The 16,753-nt window shown below is 70.9% G+C and overlaps 1 protein-coding gene across 1 annotated transcript in view; it reads left to right on the top strand.

The window, feature by feature from the left end:
* PLCH2 (phospholipase C eta 2) overlaps window positions 1-16,753 on the top strand; it is a 48,071-nt gene that overhangs the window by 950 nt on the left and 30,368 nt on the right. The window lies entirely within an intron of this gene.

Genomic DNA, 16,753 nt, shown 5'->3' with positions numbered 1-16,753 from the left:
AACCTGCCCACGGGAGAATTCCCCGCCACCAGGCGGGCCGGCGCGGGAAGTGGGTGCTGGCCCCCCCGCCCCCCCCCAGTTGGCTGCTCTCTGTCCCGGGTGTTCCGCGTAGGGGGCTGAGCTGAGGCCGCCGATGCGTGTGGCCTGTGTTTGCCCGCTGGCCCTGGCCTGGCAGCCCTGGACTCAGCCACCTGGGGGCGGGTGGGCACTGTGGGGCCCCGGGCTGCGGGGTATATCGGGGTGACTTCTTCTCCGCCGGGTTGTGGGGCCTGGGCACCGTCAGACGGGAAGGGGTCCCCGCTTAGGGGCGGGTTCTGGGTGTGGACCCGGAGCCCCTGGACCCGTCTGGTGTGGGAAACCCCGGCTTCCGGCTTGCTGGGCCCTCTGCCCGGGGCGCCTCCGGCTGCTGGTGGGTGTGGAGGGTTGGGGCAGGGCTCCTCTGGCTCCGCTGTCCCGGGAGGTGGGGGAGGAGAGCGAGGAGGGAGGGTTTGAGTGAGGCCCAGCCAGCCCTGTGGGTGTGACGACGGGCCTGCCTCCCAGGGGGGCTGTGCTCCCCAGGACCCGCTCTTCCCGGGGGGCCCTGCAGCTCGCTCGGCAGCGGCTCCCAGGGCCGCGGTGGCGGCGGAGCATTCACACATGTGCAGCGTGTGCGGCGCGGATCTGTGCATGTGCGTGCATGCTCACACTGCCGGCACCCCTGCGCCCGCTCGGCCAGCCCGGGCTTGCCCCGCCACGCTCCCCAGATGCGTCCGGACAGGCCTCCACCACAGCCCCCCGCTCCCCCCGGCTCGGGCCCTGCTTCTCAGCTCGGCTGGGAAGGAGCACCCCGAGGACAGCGGGGTGGGATGGGCAGGGAGGCTCTGGGCCGCCCTCCAGGGCCCGGGACCCGGCTGTGGGACCAGGCGGGGCTCCGGGGGGGGCGGGGAGCCTACAGTCCTGGGTGTGGGGGGGCGACTGGATCCAGAGGTGATGGTGCCTGAGACGGGGCTCCCCTCGACCTTCTGTCCCTCCCGGAGCCCTGTCCCCCCAGCCTGGCTGGCTATGCTGATGTCCGGCCAGGTCCTTGCTTGGGTGCTGGGCTGAGGGATGGGGCACCTCATCCGGCCCGGAGGTCCCTCTGGCGGCACCACTGACCAATGGGAAGTGTCCCAGCCAAGAGGAGGGCGGGCCCAAAGCGGGGAGCCGGCCCGGGTCCTGGGGGCCGCCTGACGACTGTCCCCCTGCGGTCAGGCCCCCCTGTTTGGGGCCGCAGTGTATCCTGGGAGCTGCCGCACCTGCGGGCTGATGCCAGCCTGTCCCTCCGCGGACCCCCGTGGGTGGGGGCGGAGTCCCAGCGGCATCCAGAGGTGCGGCCTGCGGGCTGGTCTGGGCCCTCGCCTTTCGGACCGCAGGGCCCGGTCGGGCGGCTCACGTGCAGCCCATGGCACTGCCCGGAGCCTGCTCTGTGCCAGCCCCATTGAGACTGGCGGTCGCCATGCGTGACTAGGCGGTGAGCGGGGCCTGGGGCTCCCACGCGGCCGGTCTCAGCGCAGCCTTGGCCCCTGGCCCTCGGCCGGGAGAGAAGCCCTGCTGGCCGGGCTGGGGGTGGACACGTGCACGGCCCTCGGCCAGGGCGGTGGGGCTGCGAGGAGGCTCAGGCCCCACCGGCAGCCCCGCCCCCACCCCATGCTTGCTCACCCCAGTTCTCGGTATCCATGGTAACCGAGGGGGTGTCAGCGCTCCTTAATCCCCTCCCGGAGGCTCAGGGAGGAGTGATGGGGCGAGTGCGGGGCCTGGCCCCTCACCCAGTGCTGGGGGCCTGGCACCTGGGCTTCCAGCAGTGGGGGTGGCCGCGCCAGCCGTGCCCACAGCTGTAGGCACCAAGGGCCACGCTGAGTGTGGCGAGGCCTGAGCTGCCCCAGGCTTGGGCCCCCCTGGTCCTGACAGGCCCCGCCCCCCGGATCTAGGGCACCCGCCCCAGATGCTGTGGGTCAGGGCGGGGCCGGCAGGGCTGGGCTGGACAGACAAGGAGGGGGCGTCCTGCAGGGAGAGAGGCCCCGGCGTCTGGGGGTGAGGGGGGCAGTGGCTTCCCATCGGTTGCCCCAGGTCCCAGCCTGCCCCTCACCAGGGGGTTTTGGGGTCTTGCTTCTGGGGGTGCAGGGCCCTGCGGCATCAGAGGGCCGGTCCACGGGAGTCAGGCTGGTGGAGGCAGGCCTGCTGTCCGGGGACACGAGGGGCGCCCCCTGGACTCCCTGGCCTGGCGCCCGCTGGTACCCCACAAGGTGCAGGTCCCACAGGCCGTGGGAGAGGGCGGAGGCACAGGCGGAGTGGTGGCCTCCTTCCCAGAGGCGGAGGTCTTGGGGGTACCTGCCCCACCCCGGCTCTCCCACCTGAAAGCGTGTTCAGATCCACCCCACCCCCGGGACCCTGGCGGCCGGGCTGGATTCTCCTTTCTCCTGAGACGAAAGCGAGACCAGCTCCAAGGAGGTGCTGAGGGGTCACACGCCTTTCCCCAGTCAGGCCGCCCGGTGCCGGGCCAGCAGGACGCATGGACTTCCCGTCGGGAGATCAGGGGCAGCGCCTGCTCCCGGGCCAGGCAGCTCTGGGCTCCTTCCTTCCCTGGGCACCTCGGGCACCACCTGCTCAGGGTCCCTGTCCTCACGCCGCAGCACGCACCTGGCTGGGGACCGGGCAGAAGCTACGGGACCGCGTGCCCTCGGGCCTCTGCACGCAGCTCCGCCTGCTGACACAGTTCCCACAGTTCTACCCGCGGCCACCGTCCGGGGAGAGCGCGGCCAGGTCTCCCTCCAGGCCCCGCCCCGCCCTCCGAGCACCAGGCTCCGGGAGAGGAGGGCAGTCCTGCTGGGGGTCCCGCCCTGGGCCCAGCGGCCGCCCTGTGCCGGCCACGGGTGCTCACGGTGCCATGGGTGGAGCTCGTGGCACGTGAGCCAGGCAGGTGTGTGAGCAGGGCCACCGGTCCTTGACGCGCTGGGCTGACAGGGAGGCCCGAGCCGCCATGGCAACGGGTCCCTTAGAAGCAGCGTTTCCCGCGACCCCGAGCCGCACAGGGAAGGCTGGGCTGCGAAGTGTGGGCTTGCAGCTCCCACGCCCCCCGGACCCGAGCCCAGCGCGCCCCAGGGCTGTGTGGGCCGGGGACGGAGACCCCCCTCCGCAGGCGGACAGGGAGGCAGGCGAACCCCACTCTGCAGGGCTGGCTCCGTCCAGGGAAGGGTCGGGGGCTGCTGGCCACCACGTCGGGAAAGGGGGCTGGGTGCCGGTCAGCAGGTCACTTGGGGGCCAGCACGCAGACTGAGGCTGGCTGGACTCTGGGGGTGTGGGCCTGGGAGCTGCTTCCTGTAGGGGAACCTGGTCTTGGGGTTCCCTCGGCCAGGCCCGGGCCACCTGGAGCTGATGCACTGACCCAAATGCCTCCGGGCCGACGGGGCCGGGGCGGGCCCTGCGATGGCCTGCGGACGAGGGCGGCACCCGCGTGCGGGAAGCTGCTGTGAGCTTCCGGGGGCCAGAGGCTGGCTGGCCGCATGGAGGTGTCTGGAAGGTGGGGGAGGGGGTGGCGGGCGGGAGAGGCTTCGTGCAGGGGCTGGAGAAGCCGCCCAGTGAAGGGGTCCCCTGGCCAGGCTCCCTCCTTGGGTGGCAGCACCTCCGTGCAGGGAGCCAGGGACGGGAGCAGACGGGCCTGGCCCAGCTCAGAGGCCCGCCCAGTCCTGAGGCCCCGATGGAAATGCCTCCGTGACCCCCCCACCCAGGTGCCTCCCAACGTGTCCCCCCTCCTCTAGTCAGCACCACCTGGGCACAGCAGGGTGCCGGGCGGTCTCAGGCGGGGGGCAGGGGGGGCAGCCTGCTCTGAGCTGGGGGCCAGGTCACCCCTCTCCTCGTGAGCCCCTAGGAGGAGCCCGGCGACCCCCCACCCCCAGCCAGGTGGCCGCGGCCGGGCTGCCCCCCGGCGGGCTCGGCGCGTGGGAGGAGCTGGGAGCCGGCCCCGCTTGCCGCCTTAGTTCCGATGGAGAACGGGACGTCTTAAGACCAGATGCTCGTGAGAAAGCCACGCGCACACTTTCTAAATTTAGCCGCTGATTGCACATTTACCCACTGAGGCTTATTGACGGGGTGCGAGCGCGCGGTCCCGCTGCCCCTGTGCGTCCTGGCCCGCGCCTGGCTGCTGACCTCGGGCTCAGAGGGCTCTGGAGCCGGGTTCTCGCCAGGGCTGCCTGGGAGGCCCGGAGTGACGCTGCCAAAGGGCAGTCTCAGGGGCCACGGGCAGCGGGTCAATCTGACTGGACTCCCCTCTTCCGAGGCCGCCAGAAGCCGGTCCGGCTGGTGTGTTGGGGGGACGGGGGGGCAGTGGGCATGACGCAGGCAGGCACCTCAGCATCTTGCTGGGCAGCGCCAACTGGGAGCAGGGCAAAGGCCCGGCAGCCTCTCGAGTGAAATTCTGTGGCTCAGGCCCCGGTGCTGCGCCGTCTCAGAGGAGGCGAGGGAGGGAGGAGGGAACCTGGGAAGGCTCCCTGGAGACCCAGGCCTTGGAGACCCTGGGTGCTAGGCTGAGGGTCTGATGCTCCTGGTGGGAGGTCGTGGAGTCCCTGAGAGACTGGAGCCTGTGTCCCTGCATCGGGCGGGTGTATTGGAGGGAGGCCTGGAGGCAGACGGGGCAGAGGGCAAGGCCCGGAGTGGCTGGGGGGGGGGGGGGGCGGGTTGATGCGGGGCTGTGGGGCAGGCCCCCTGCCCTGGCTGCGGAGGTCGCCCCCTGGTGGGTGTGGGGGGCGTGCCCGCAGAGCAGCCACAGGCACAGGCTTCCTCGGTGAGGCAGGCGGGCTGCCCAGAGGTGCCTGCTCGTCTCCGGGTTCCTGGAGTCCCTGGCTCAGAAGGAGGTTTCTTTCGTGGTTTCCAATTTGCATTTCGGTCTTGGCTTCACGCGGGAGGCGGCCCCTGGTTTCTGTCTGTCTCCCTCCCGGTCGCTCTGGCTCTGGCTCTGGGTCTTGGGCTCTTGGCCACGTGCCCGGGCCCCGAGGACCCCGGTTTCTGGGGCCGCATCCCCAGGGGCTGCGAGAATGTCCCTGTCAGCCCTGCTCCCAGGGCTGTGTCTCTCTCCCTGTGAGACGAGCCGCCCGCCCCAGCTGAGCCCATGCTGCCGGGGAAGGTGTGCAGGTGGGCAAGGGTGGGCCCAGGAAGTGGCCCCACCAGCCGGGCAGTGATGGGAGGGGCTCAGGCTGTCCCTGGTCTGGCGCTGCTTGGCCCTCCCCGAGGCCCTGTGACCCAGGAGGCCGTGGGGCTCTGTGCCAGCAGCCTCTGGAGACTGGCCTCACCCACCCTCCCCTGCGCTAGGCCTCCCTCTGCCTCCATCCTTCCCACAGGCGCCCGTTTCCTCACTCTGGGGGCCCTGAGCTCGTGCTCCAGGTGAGGTGGGGAGGAGAGGAGCGGGGGGCCGTGTGCTGGTCTGGGCATCGGGCCCCAGGCGGGGACGGGGGGCAGCATTCCAGGAGAGGAAGCCGGGGAGGAGCCCCCCTGAGTGACAGCGCCTGTGGCCCTGGGTGGGCGGGAGGGCTGCTCTCATCGCCGCAGCCCGCAGCCAGGGGTGGGGGGTGGGGTGCCCGATGATGCCCTGAGCAGAGGCTGCCCGGCCTTAGCGGGCAGAACAGCCCTGGGGCGCACAGCTGGGCACAGGGCTGGGAATTGGGGCGCGGCCCTGTCTGGGGCGCTGGGAAGTGGAGAGGCTGAGGCGCTCAGCTGGCCCCGCAGGAGCCCGCTGGGTGGCGTGGGGGGAGTCAGAGGCCTCTCTGGGCGGCAGCGATCCGGAAAGAAGCTTAGGGGCCGGCAGGTGTTTTACTGGGGACACTGAGGCCCAGAGAGGGCGGGGCTTGGCGGGGCCACCAGCTGGCCTGCAGGGAGCGGGACAGGGGCCGGCTGGCGTCTCCTGTGAAGTCACCAGACCAGGGCCAGCGGGGTCTTTGCCTCTCCAGACCCGTGCCAGCTCTCCTCCCCCACTGCTGCCCGCTGTGGGAGGGGCCGAGGGGGGCTGGTGGGGGCTGGGGGGGGGGGGCTGGGAAGGGGCTGGGAGGGAGGCTCCCAGGAAGGAAGGAGCGTCTGTAGAATCCAGGGTCCTCCTGCTTTGGGGCCTCCAGGAGGGCCGTTTGGGAGGGAGAGGCGGCCCAGGCACGGGGGTGGGGGTGGGGGGGGCAGGTGGGCCGGACAGCAGCCTTAGGGCCCCTCCCCCACCAGGCAGGCTGCCCCGAGGTGAACCAGGGGTGCCCCCCCAGCTCCAGGCATCTGTGCAGGTTTCTGCGAGCCCCTCGCATCCTGCGGGCGGGGTCCAGGCAGCAGGTGGCTGTGGGCGGAGTGCCACCTGCCCCGGGGCCCAGCCGCAGGCATCAGGATGGGGACGCGGTCCTCGGCCCCCCTCCAGGTCCTGCTGGGGAAGCGGGGACAGGGAGGCGGCGGCCGGGAAAGCCCTGGGTCCGGCGGGAGTGGGCGGGCTGCTGGCCCCGCGGTGCGCCCCCCACCCCGCCCCACTCGCTGCTCTGCGCCCTGTTCTGTGCTTCGCGCCGCTCTGCGCCCGCCGGAGCCCGCACCCCGGCCCCCTCCCCACGCGGGGCGGGCAGGGGGTGTGTGCAGGCGGCACGAGTGACAGCGCGCTCGGCTCTCCGCTCCCCGCGCAGCCGGCTCTGGGCGCAGTGTCGGTGCGCACAGCCCGCCGCGGGCTGGAGCCGGAGATGCCGCCGGAGCGGGAGCGGGAGCGGGAGCCAGAGCCCAAGCCGGGCCGCTGAGGACCCCCGCCCCCTCGCACCCCGCCCCCCGCGCCCCCTGCGCCGCCGCCACTGCCGCGGAGACAATGGACGCGGGAGCCGCCCCGCGGAAGCACAGTAGGTGCCGCGCCGCCCGGGACTGCGCCCGCCAGGGTCCTGGACATGCGGGGCGCCGGTCGGGTCCCGGCAGCGCAGGGAGGGGGGCGCTGCTCCCCGCGCTTCCCGCTGCGGGGGGTGGGGGGTGGGGGGGCGGTACGCTGAACCGCCTGGGCCACCCGGACCGAAGGGGGCGCCCATCCCCGAGGGGCGGCAGGGGAGTGGGTGTGGGTCGGGCAGGTGAAGGGTCCTGGCGCCGCAGGTGGGCCTGAGGGATGGGGGGCCCTTGTGCCAGCGCCTCCCCTGGGGCTGAGTGCTGAGACTGAGCCTGCTGAGCCTGGGACGGGACCCCCGGAGATGGGATGGTCCCCCTGGCTGGGGGCGCAGGGGGGGCAGGGTCGGCGGGCTTCAGGGAGGTGCCGTGGACACGCAGCAGCGCCCAGCTGGGCACGGTGCCTGGGCAGCAGGTGCCATTGCTGGCCCCTGGCCCGGCTCCGGCAGCACAGCGGGCAAGGGTTCCGGGGGCACTGAGGGCAGGCAGGACCCGGCCAGGCTGCAGAGTGCTGGCGGGGGCACCGCTCTCCGGAGCTCGGGCATCCTCTAGGGGACACGGGCACTCTGGACCTGGGAAGGGGAGACTCCATGGAAACAGGAGGCACCCCCCCTCCCCCGGCTCAGTGACCCCTGGGATGGACAGAGGGACCGCTGCTGCCCCTCCCGGGCTGGCCTTCCTCCTGTGACCTCCCTACAGGCCTGGTCTGTCTCCTCGAACCCTCGCTGCCCCGATGACTGAGGGTGACACTCAGCTGTCGGGCGCCTGGGCCATGGCACCCAGTGCTCTGTCTCCAGGAGCCCACAGGCACCCTGCCAGGCCCTCTGAGCCCACGGGCTCCATCAGAGCACCAGCCGCAGAGCCAAGGGGAGCCCGGGCGCCATGGGCCTCAGGGGAGGGGCAGACCGGAGGTCGAAGGTCACCGTCCCCTCTCCGGGTTGACCAGTGGGCCTGTCTCTGGGCCGTAGCCCTGGCCTGAGGTGACAGAGGGAACTGACGCTGAAGACCCCCAGCCACCCCCATCCCATCGGATCCCGGCCCAGCCCTGTAGCACGGCCTCTGCGCGGTCCGAGGGGAGGCGCTGGGGGCTCCCGGAAGGGTGGGGCGGCAGGTGTGCGGCAGGTGGGGTGTGTGCTTGTCCAGGTGTGGAGGGTCCCCACGGCTCCTGCCCCCGAGGCCTGGGTGCCGGTGGCCCCGGCCCGTCTGCGCCCGGCCCCAGGCGGTGAGAGCTGGCCTGCCCCGGGCTCCCCAGGGCCTGGTCTGTGCCCTGACTTCTTGGACCCCGGCCCACGCAGGGCCTGCGGTGAGCAGGAGGCTAGAGCGGGGCGGGCAGGGGTCACGCCTGTCACCCAGCCAGGCCCCCCCCCCAACCCCCTCGCACAGGAGGCTGTCCATCAGGCGGCAGTGGTCCCTCCTGTGGGTGACCAGGCAGGACCCACCCCTCCCGCTGGGTCCCCAGGAGCCAGAGGGGCTGGTGGGTGGGAGAGGACCCCCCATTGGCCCTCTAGGGGGGCTTTGAGGGGCAGGAGGCCCTCGGGCCCGCGGCCGAGAGTTCGGGTTACGTAACCCCGCCCGGCACGCGGACTGCCGTCGTAAGCAGCGCAGCAGGCCCAACAATACGGGTTGTAATTGGATTTTAATGTTTAATGTCCGCAGCAGATGAAGAGCTGTGGCCCGTTTGTACAGATTCTGTTACTCTGCGCGAACAGAACTCCTTCATTAGCTGGGAACCACCCCGGGAGGGGGTGTCGGGCCGGGAGGCCGGGGCTGCCTGCCCCCTGCTCCCCGGGGGGCCGGGACAGGGGTGGGCTGCCAGCGGGCACTCCTGTTTCTGCCAGGCCAGCCGCCCCTCCCCCGCCCTCCCCCCTCGTCCACCCAGCCCCTGGCCCTGTGTGCGGGGGGCGGGGGGCCTGTGTCAGTGACCTCTGGGAGGGGCAGGCAGCATTGGGGACCGGGCCCCCTGAAAACCCAGCTTCCGTGGCTGCTGCTCTCGGGCCATTCAAGGCCCAGCCAGGACTTTTGACCCCGGGGCCACTGGGCACAGACGGCCCAGGACCTTCTGGGGCTCCACCCGCTGCTGCCCACTGCACGCCAGCCCCTGGGAGCCAGGCGGGATCAGGACTCCGCAGACCGGCGTCCAGGTGCGGGAGGTGGCACCCGGGACCCTCTGCCTCTAGCTAGTCCCCGGCCCAGGCAGGAGCAGGACGTGTGTGCGTGTGTGTGCGCGCATGTGTGTGCATGTGTGTGTGTGTGTGTGTGCATGCGCGTGCCGCTGGCCCATCGCGCCTCCTCCCCACCCCCCCCCCCCCCACCCAGCGCCAGGGCCCAGGAGGCAGGATGCCCGCTCCCCGCTGCCGCCCTCGGCTTATTCTTAGGTCTGTTGTGTAACACCCGCATCTCACATCTCGCATCTCGCATCGCGCATCTCGCAGGGAGGAAGGGCTCCTTCCTGGAGACGTTGGTCTCCGCAGCTGCCGCCGGGGCTTTGTCCCTCCCGCTGCCCGCTGCCCAGCACAAGGGACAAAGGAGGCCCCTGGTCCCCCTCCCAGCCAAGCGCTGCCCGGCCGGGCTGTGGAGGGGCCGGGGCCGGCGGGGTTCCTGGCCCTGGCTCCCAGGGGCCGCGTCCGGCGGGGGCTCCTCCGGCCGCTGGCCCCTGCCGGGGGGTGTGTGTGCCCTCCCTCCTCCGGGCACAGCGGCCCTGTCCTGCCCCCCGCTGTGCTCCTTCCTGCGTCTCTGCTCCCTTCTGTGCTCCCGGCAGCCTCCGCACTGACTCAGGGGTCTCCACCCCCACAGATCGGCGCACACTCCTCACACCTGCTTTCTCAGCTCCCGCTGCACCTCAGGCCCTGGGGTGTGGGGTGGGGGCCCCCAGGAGGCCGGGTGATGGCTCAGAAGCCGGGCCTGGGGCGGTCGGGCTGGCCATCCGCTCTCCGGCGTCCACGGGTCAGCACCCACCTCACCGCCCCCGGGACCCGGCAGGGGTGCGCACGGGCTCCTGCCTTCCCCGAGATTCCAGGTGCTCAGAGGGGCCGATGGGACCGGCAGCCGGGACAGTGTGAGGAGTCGGGAGGCGGCCAGGCCTGTGGCTCCAGGTGACGTGCCTCCATTTACGGCCCATGAGTGCCTGAGCCACCGACCTGGTGGGCAGGAAGGCGAGGACTGGGGGCAGGTCTCTGCCCGGTCCCTCTGCTCAGCCCTGGCCTCTCAGGCAGGACGCAGGGAGCCTCCCAGCTGAGCTGGGCGCCTGGCTCTCCCCTCCCCTCCCCTTTCCCCCAGCGGCTGTGGGACTTCCGCCGGCCACCCGCCTGCTGCCCTCCCTGCCCTCCGGTCTGACCAGGTCACGGAGCGAAGTGGGGCTCCCTGCAGCCGGGGGAGGCTCCAGACCGTAGTCCTTGTCCCGGCCGCCCCTGGGCAGCCAGCCCCGGGCACAGCACCACCTTCTCAGGAGGTGCCCCTCTTCCTGACCCCACATGCCCACCGCCCAGCCCTGCCTCCCAGTGCTGGGGTGGCCGGGCCCACAGTCAGGGCCTCACAGTCCAGAGGCCAGCACCCGAGGTGCCGGGGTGGGCAGGGCCGGCCCTCGCAGACTGTGGTGGGGAGCCTCCCGCAGCTCCAGCGGCTGGCGGCCCGGGGTCCCCACCCACGGCGCCCGTGTGTCCCCGCCACCCCTCTTCCCGTGAGGACACTGGTCAGGCCCCTGAGTGGCCCCGGATGAGCTCCTCGCGGGACCCTTGGCGACATCTGCAGAGACCTGTTTCCAAATGAGGTCGCATTTGCAACCCTGGGTGCGGAGGCACCTCCGGGGCCACCACGCGGCCCCCGACAATGGCCATGTCCCTGCCCACCTCACCCTCCGCCTCAGCCCCTGGGAGCCAGAGGCAGGGGCCCCACCTCACACCGCAGGGCCCACGGTGACTGGTGATCGGCTGGTCTGCCTCCCCCTCCCCTGCCCCCCGTCTCTCCTGGGACCAGGCAGGTCCCGGGGTCCCCCCCTCGGTGATGTCTGCTCCCAGATCCTGCAGCCACTAGTGACCGCCCCCTGGGAAGGCAGGCAGGGGTCTCCCTCCCTCCCCTCCCCCCATGAAGCAGGCGCCTTGCTGGGGGGAGGGGGGCGCAGGGGCAGACCAGCCGCAGCCTCGGAGCCCAGGCCCTGGCCCGGCTCTGACGGTCCTTCCCACCCGGCACCGTGGCCCTGAGCAGCGCGGAGCTTGGCGCTGGCTGGTCCCAGGGCATGGAGAGCGAGCTGGGCAGAGGCTGGGCTCTTCGTAGAAACGGCCTTCCTGACAGGCCCCCGGGCAGAGCCGCTCCCCAGGGAGAGCCCCTTGGAGCGAAGTCAGGTTCAGCGTTTGGAGAGCGGACAGCTCAGGGCTCCAGACAGGCCCTCGGTGAGGCCGGAGCCAGCCCGGCACCCTGTCCTCGACCAGGGGCCTGAGCAGTCGGGTGGCACTGTGCGGGGCCGGGGGTGGTGGTGCGGGGGGAGCCCAACAAGAGGCCTCACTCCCCAAACACTGGGCCCATCCATCTGTTCTAAGCTGCACGCCCCCCCCGCCCCCCCAGCAAGGAAGCCAGCCTCATGGGGCCCATGCCTCCCGCACGCGGCTCCCCGTCTCTGCGGCCACTCACTCACAACCGCCATCACCCCCTTCGCAGATGAGGTCACTGAGCTCGGGGAGGCTGGTCTCTGGTCCAGGCCCCACGCCTGAGGCTCGCCGGGTGGGCCGCAGGGGGTGTGGGAGCCCAGGCCCCGTGGCTCAAGCTCAGGGCCCGCTGCAGAGGCCGCCCCCGCCTCTCAGGCCGCTGGGACGTCCGGAGCAGCAGGTGGCCGCTGGGAATGGGGCCTGATGGCCGACCCCAGGCTTCCTGGCCGGGATGCTGGGGTGTAGGGCCCAGCAGGACCCTGGGGCTCCCCTGTCCCACGACGCCCCTGGATTGGGGGAGGGAGGATGTGAGCGCGTGGGCTTCTCCAGGTGTTCGGGGTCAGGCTGGCCTCGGCGGTGTCTGGACCCTGTCTGGCTGTTAGTCCCATTTCCTGGGCACCCGCTGCTGTGGGGGGCGGGGAGCAGCCCGGCCCCAGGGTCTCTGAGTGGAGGGAGGCCAGTGGGCACCTGGACCCGAGTTCAGGCCACTCTGGGGTAGGAGCCGCCAGAGGCCCGGCAGGCGCCCCATCCACCTGCCCTGCCCCGGACCCGCGCCCCGGCCTGGGAGAGGCCCGAGCTGGGGGGCGCGGGCTCCCACCACCCCTCCACCGAGCCCGACAGCCCCACCTGCCTCCCGGGGGGCGGGGGGGAGGGGTCCCCACGCTTCAGTAGTTCACAGGCTGTTTGCAGGGCTGGGCGGGAGCACAGGTGAGCAGGAGAGGGGGGCCTTGGCCCAGGTGAGGTGAGGGGGAGTGGGGGGGGAGTGGGCAGGTGCAGCCTGGTGCCCCCCCTGCAGAGGCAGCTCCCCCACCCACCTGCTGGGAGAACGCTCCTTCCTGAGGTCTGGTGGGGAGGAGGACTTCGCTGCAGAGGGGGTGCAATGCGAAGGGCAGAGGCCTGAGGGCTTTCTGGGCACCCGCCCCCCCTCCCCCCGTGCCCCCACCTCCACCCCACACCTGAGAGCAGCTGGGGGGAGGCGGCTCCTGGTGGGCGGGACTGTGTGTGTTTTTGAAGCGACTGCAGCTGTGCATGCCTGTTCCGCTCTCCGGTGGGTGCAGTGGGGCGCTGTGTGAGGCTGTTTGGACTTGGGGTGCTCTGTGTCTGTGAGGAAAGGCACCCCCCGATCAGCAGACTGAGTTGGGACAGCGGGGCCCAGAGGGGGGAGCCTGGGGCTGTCTCTCCCTGGGGCTGCCCCCCCTCCCCCCGCCCTCTGGCCTGACTTGCACGGGGTGCCCACAGAGACCTGGGGCTGGAGCTGGGGGCCCCCCAAGGAGCTGGGCCAGGACAGGCTCAGCAGTGCCCACTCCTGGGGGCTTTCTCAGGAGAGCGCACGGGCAGACAGAGGGATGGGGACTGACAGAGACCCAGGGAGAGTGAGGCACAGCCACCTGGGGGCGTCAGGCACAGGGAGCCCCCACCCCCGCTCACTCCCCTGGGGGTCACCAGCCACCGGAGCAGAGCCCAGGCGGGGCTCAGCCATCACCACGGGCGGGCGCTGCGTCCGGGACCAGGGAGGCACTGGGTGGCGTGGCCGGGTGGGACCCAGCAGCCTGGCAGGGCCTCCCTGCGCTCACGCTGGCTTCTTGGGGCCCGTCAGTGACTGAGTCTCCTTGGCTGGGGGGTTGCCAGGGAAGCACCCCTCCCCACGCTGGACCTCCCCGCGCTGGCCACTCGGTACGTGCTGAACAGAGCGAGCCGGGTGCGGGCGGGACCTGGGCACCGGGTGGCAGTGACGGCTCGGCCCTGTCCCCAGAGGGGCCCCAGCCCTGACCTGAGCCCACGGACCGCTGCAGGCCTGGTCCCGAGGCCACGTTTAGCTCCCGTCGCCCGCCCTGCGCGCGCGTCTCGCTGGCTTTTAATATCTGCGCTTATGCAACCGGCGCTCCTCTGGCGCCAAAGTGATTAGGTCCGACGTGGCGAGCGCGGTGTGGGCGCCTCTCCCGGCTGCTTGGCAGGACCACACGGCACTGGGTCTCGGCTGCGGGGAGCACCACCACCCCAGCGGCGGCCCCTTCCCAAGTCAGCCTCACGCTCCCTCCTGGTCCCTCCTGGGCTCCTGGTCCCTCCTGGGTGCACACGTTTGGAACCTCGCAGGTGCCGGCCGCTTAGAGCAGCCCCTTCACTGCCCAGACGTCCACTGGGGCTAAACCGTGGGCCGTGCCCCGTGGCCCGTCCCGCATGCGTCCTGGTGACAGAGTCTATGAAGCACAGCCCGTCTGATGCTGACCCCGTTCTGTTGTTGGAGACGCACGCACTCCCGGTCTGAAGGTGGTTTCCGTGTGAGCACCGTGTGAGTGGCAGCCAAGCGCAGTGCATTTAGGAGTCATTTTTACACAAAACTGCGTCGTCACGGGAGACCAGGCCGGCAGCGGGGGAGGACGGTGTCAGTGGACACCACGGGCCATCCCCTGTTGTTACGGTGAGCGGGGCCGGTGCTGATGTCCAGGGAGGGGTCTGGCGGACAGCCCCTGACCTTTGCCCTTCTCTCCTCCGGCTCCTTCCAAGGCCGGCAGATGGGCCCCAGCTGGCACGCTCCCACCCTGCCCGGGCCCCTTGGTGCCCTCAGCCCCTCACCCCCTGCCGGCCCAGACTGAGGAAGGGGTCCGCACCCCAGGCCGAGGCCCCCAGCTCCCCAGCCCTGGTCTCCGGTGCAGTGGTCTGGTCTTTCCGGGGCTTTGCAGGTACTGGGACCCCCAGGACCCCGCCTCTGCCCACCCCCACCCAGGGCTCCCCAGAGCCAGCGGCAGGCGCTGATTGGGTACATCTGCATGCGCGCTTCTGGTGTCAGGATTTATGCATTTTAATCAGTGCAATGGCCCAGCGGCTTCCCACCCGGTGCCCGGGGGGCATAGCACGCAGGTCAGCGGGGCTGCTGTGGGCCCAGGCTGTGGGAAGGGGTGGGGCCAGGTCACGGGCAGCTCCCGACTGACTTTGCAGGGGGCACTGAGGGGAGGGTGTCCCAGGCTGGGCGGGGCTGCGCTTGCCCTGGAATCGGGCCTGCCTGTCTCGGTGCCAGGCTGGCTGTGGTTCTGCCTGGCTGCTGCCCATGGTGTGGAATCTAGGTCAGGCTGGCACAGGGCGGCGGGGCCAGGCGGTACAGGCAGGGCCTGCTCCCGAGAGCTCCCAGCAATGAGGTCAGAGCGGCCACGGGCTGGGCCCTGATCCTGTGACCTGGCCAGGCCCCTTCAGGGGAGCAGGGGTCTCAGGGCCGGGCTGAGGGGAGGGAGGAGGGAGGGGAGTGACGAGAGTTATGGCTGAGAGTTACGGCAGGGTCTGTCCCCGTGGCGACCCGGCCCCTGGACACCAGGGGGAATGGACATGGGGGCTGTGACCATTCAGGCAGAACCTTCCGGAAGCCCGATCCCTCTGGCTGGCTGTGGCCTCCATTCCCTGACCTTGGTTATCCGAATCGCCCCATTTTCCCGTCCTCCTCTGGTCTCCTCCTGGCCGCCTCTCGGCCTCCTCTTGGCGGTCTGTCTGGCTGGGCCTGGGTCTCTGGGATGAGTAAGTCACCAAGAGGGGACCTCAACTCCCCTCCGCCCTGGGCCACACTCAGGGCGATGACCACCCTGGCCAGTGGGACTCCACCTCCCCTGCTGCCCTCCGCCCCCCACTCCACGGACCCAAATCCAACCATTCCTTCTTCTTGTGTCTTCTTTTTAAAAATATTTTTATTGATTTCAGAGAGGAAGGGAGAGGGAGAGAGAGATAAAAATATCAGTGATGAGAGAGAATCATGGATCGGCCGCCTCCTGCACGCCCCCCACCGGGGATGGAGCCCACAACCCGGGCCAGTGCCCTGACCAGGAACCCAACTGTGACCTCCTGGTTCATAGGTAGATGCTCAATCCCTGAACCCCGCCGGCCGGGCCTTCTTAGTTGTGTCTTGACTGCGTTCTCTTGGGGAATTTAGCCATTTGTTTAAGCTGCTCTGTGGGGTGTGGGGGCACCGGGAGGCAGGTTCATGCCCCGTGTGAGGCTGGCCCGGGTCCTGGGGGTGGTCTGGGGGAGAATGCCCCGAGCAGCACCCCTCCCGCCACCCGTGGCCTCCGCGTGGGGGGTCCCGCGGCCGTTCACCCAGCGCCATGTCTGTCCAGTATCTGGGGTTCGCTTCGGTCCCACTTTCTTGGGGACCTTCCCAGACGACCCCCTCTCTGCAGCTCGGCCTGCGCTGGCCGCACCGTTTATGGAGGGACCTCACTGCCTCACACCGTCTCACCCTCAGAGCTGTGGCCGCTCGGGGCAACTGTGACCAGGCCGCTCCCCTCGGTCCATCCCACTCCCGGGCCAGGCCATGCGCTCCTCTGGGACCTCAGCCCCGGCACCGAGCCCGGCTCAGCTCACCACTGGGGTGACTCCCCGTGGGGATCGGGCCCGGGGCTGCGTCCCTGCCTCCCACGTGCCACTTGCCTTTCTCTTCCCTTCCCGGCCGCTTCCTGAGGCTGCTCAGGCCGCACTGGCGTGTTGAGTGAGTGAGGGGGTGGGGCAAGGACCCCCAGAGCCCCAATTCCTTACCAGGAGCCGTGCAGAGCTGACACGGGGCAAGAAAGCAACACCGAATTGGCTATTGAATATTTAATGAAACTCCCAGGCTGTGTCTCTCCCAGTGGCGGGGGGTGGGGGGCAGGGGGGGGCAGGGGAGGGGGGTGAAGGGCATGGCAGGGCTGTGGGTGCCACCTCGTCCCCCAAGGGGCTGCCCTTCCATCTGCGAACACACACTCAACTCTTTTGGGAGGTGATCAAGACATGCCGTGCGCTCCCTGGTGGAGGGGAGGGGACAGGGGGCCAGTGTGACCCCTGGGGTGGCCCCCCGACGGGGAGCTGTGGTGTTTGTGGCTGGGGATCAGGGTCTGGGTCCTGGTCTTGGCTCTGCCCGGCTATGGACCCGGGGCAAGACCCCTGCCTCGGTTTCCCTACCTGACAAGTGAGGAGTGTGGACCTGGGGTAGCCTGTGAGGCGCAGGTTAGGGCCGGCCGGTGCCGTCCCTGATCCCAGGTGCCGGCCTCGGGGCTCCATCGTGTCCTCCGCCCGGCTCTTCCTGGGGCTGGTTTTCCTTTTAAAACTGCGCGTTTGCTCATCCCGCGCTCCCCCAGCCCCGGCACACGCGTGGGTAACATACACACGTGCACACACATGCAGCCCGGGGTCCCCATGTGACCTGACCTGGCCCCTCTCCAGCTCCCTGCCCCAGGCCGGGCTGCCCAGGCGGGGCGCCCTTCCCGTAAACCGTG

This window comes from Myotis daubentonii, chromosome 3 (genome assembly GCF_963259705.1).
Source record: "Myotis daubentonii chromosome 3, mMyoDau2.1, whole genome shotgun sequence".
NCBI lineage: Eukaryota > Metazoa > Chordata > Mammalia > Chiroptera > Vespertilionidae > Myotis > Myotis daubentonii.
Note: the sequence above shows the minus strand (reverse complement) of the source record. Positions and strands in the feature narration are given on the sequence as shown.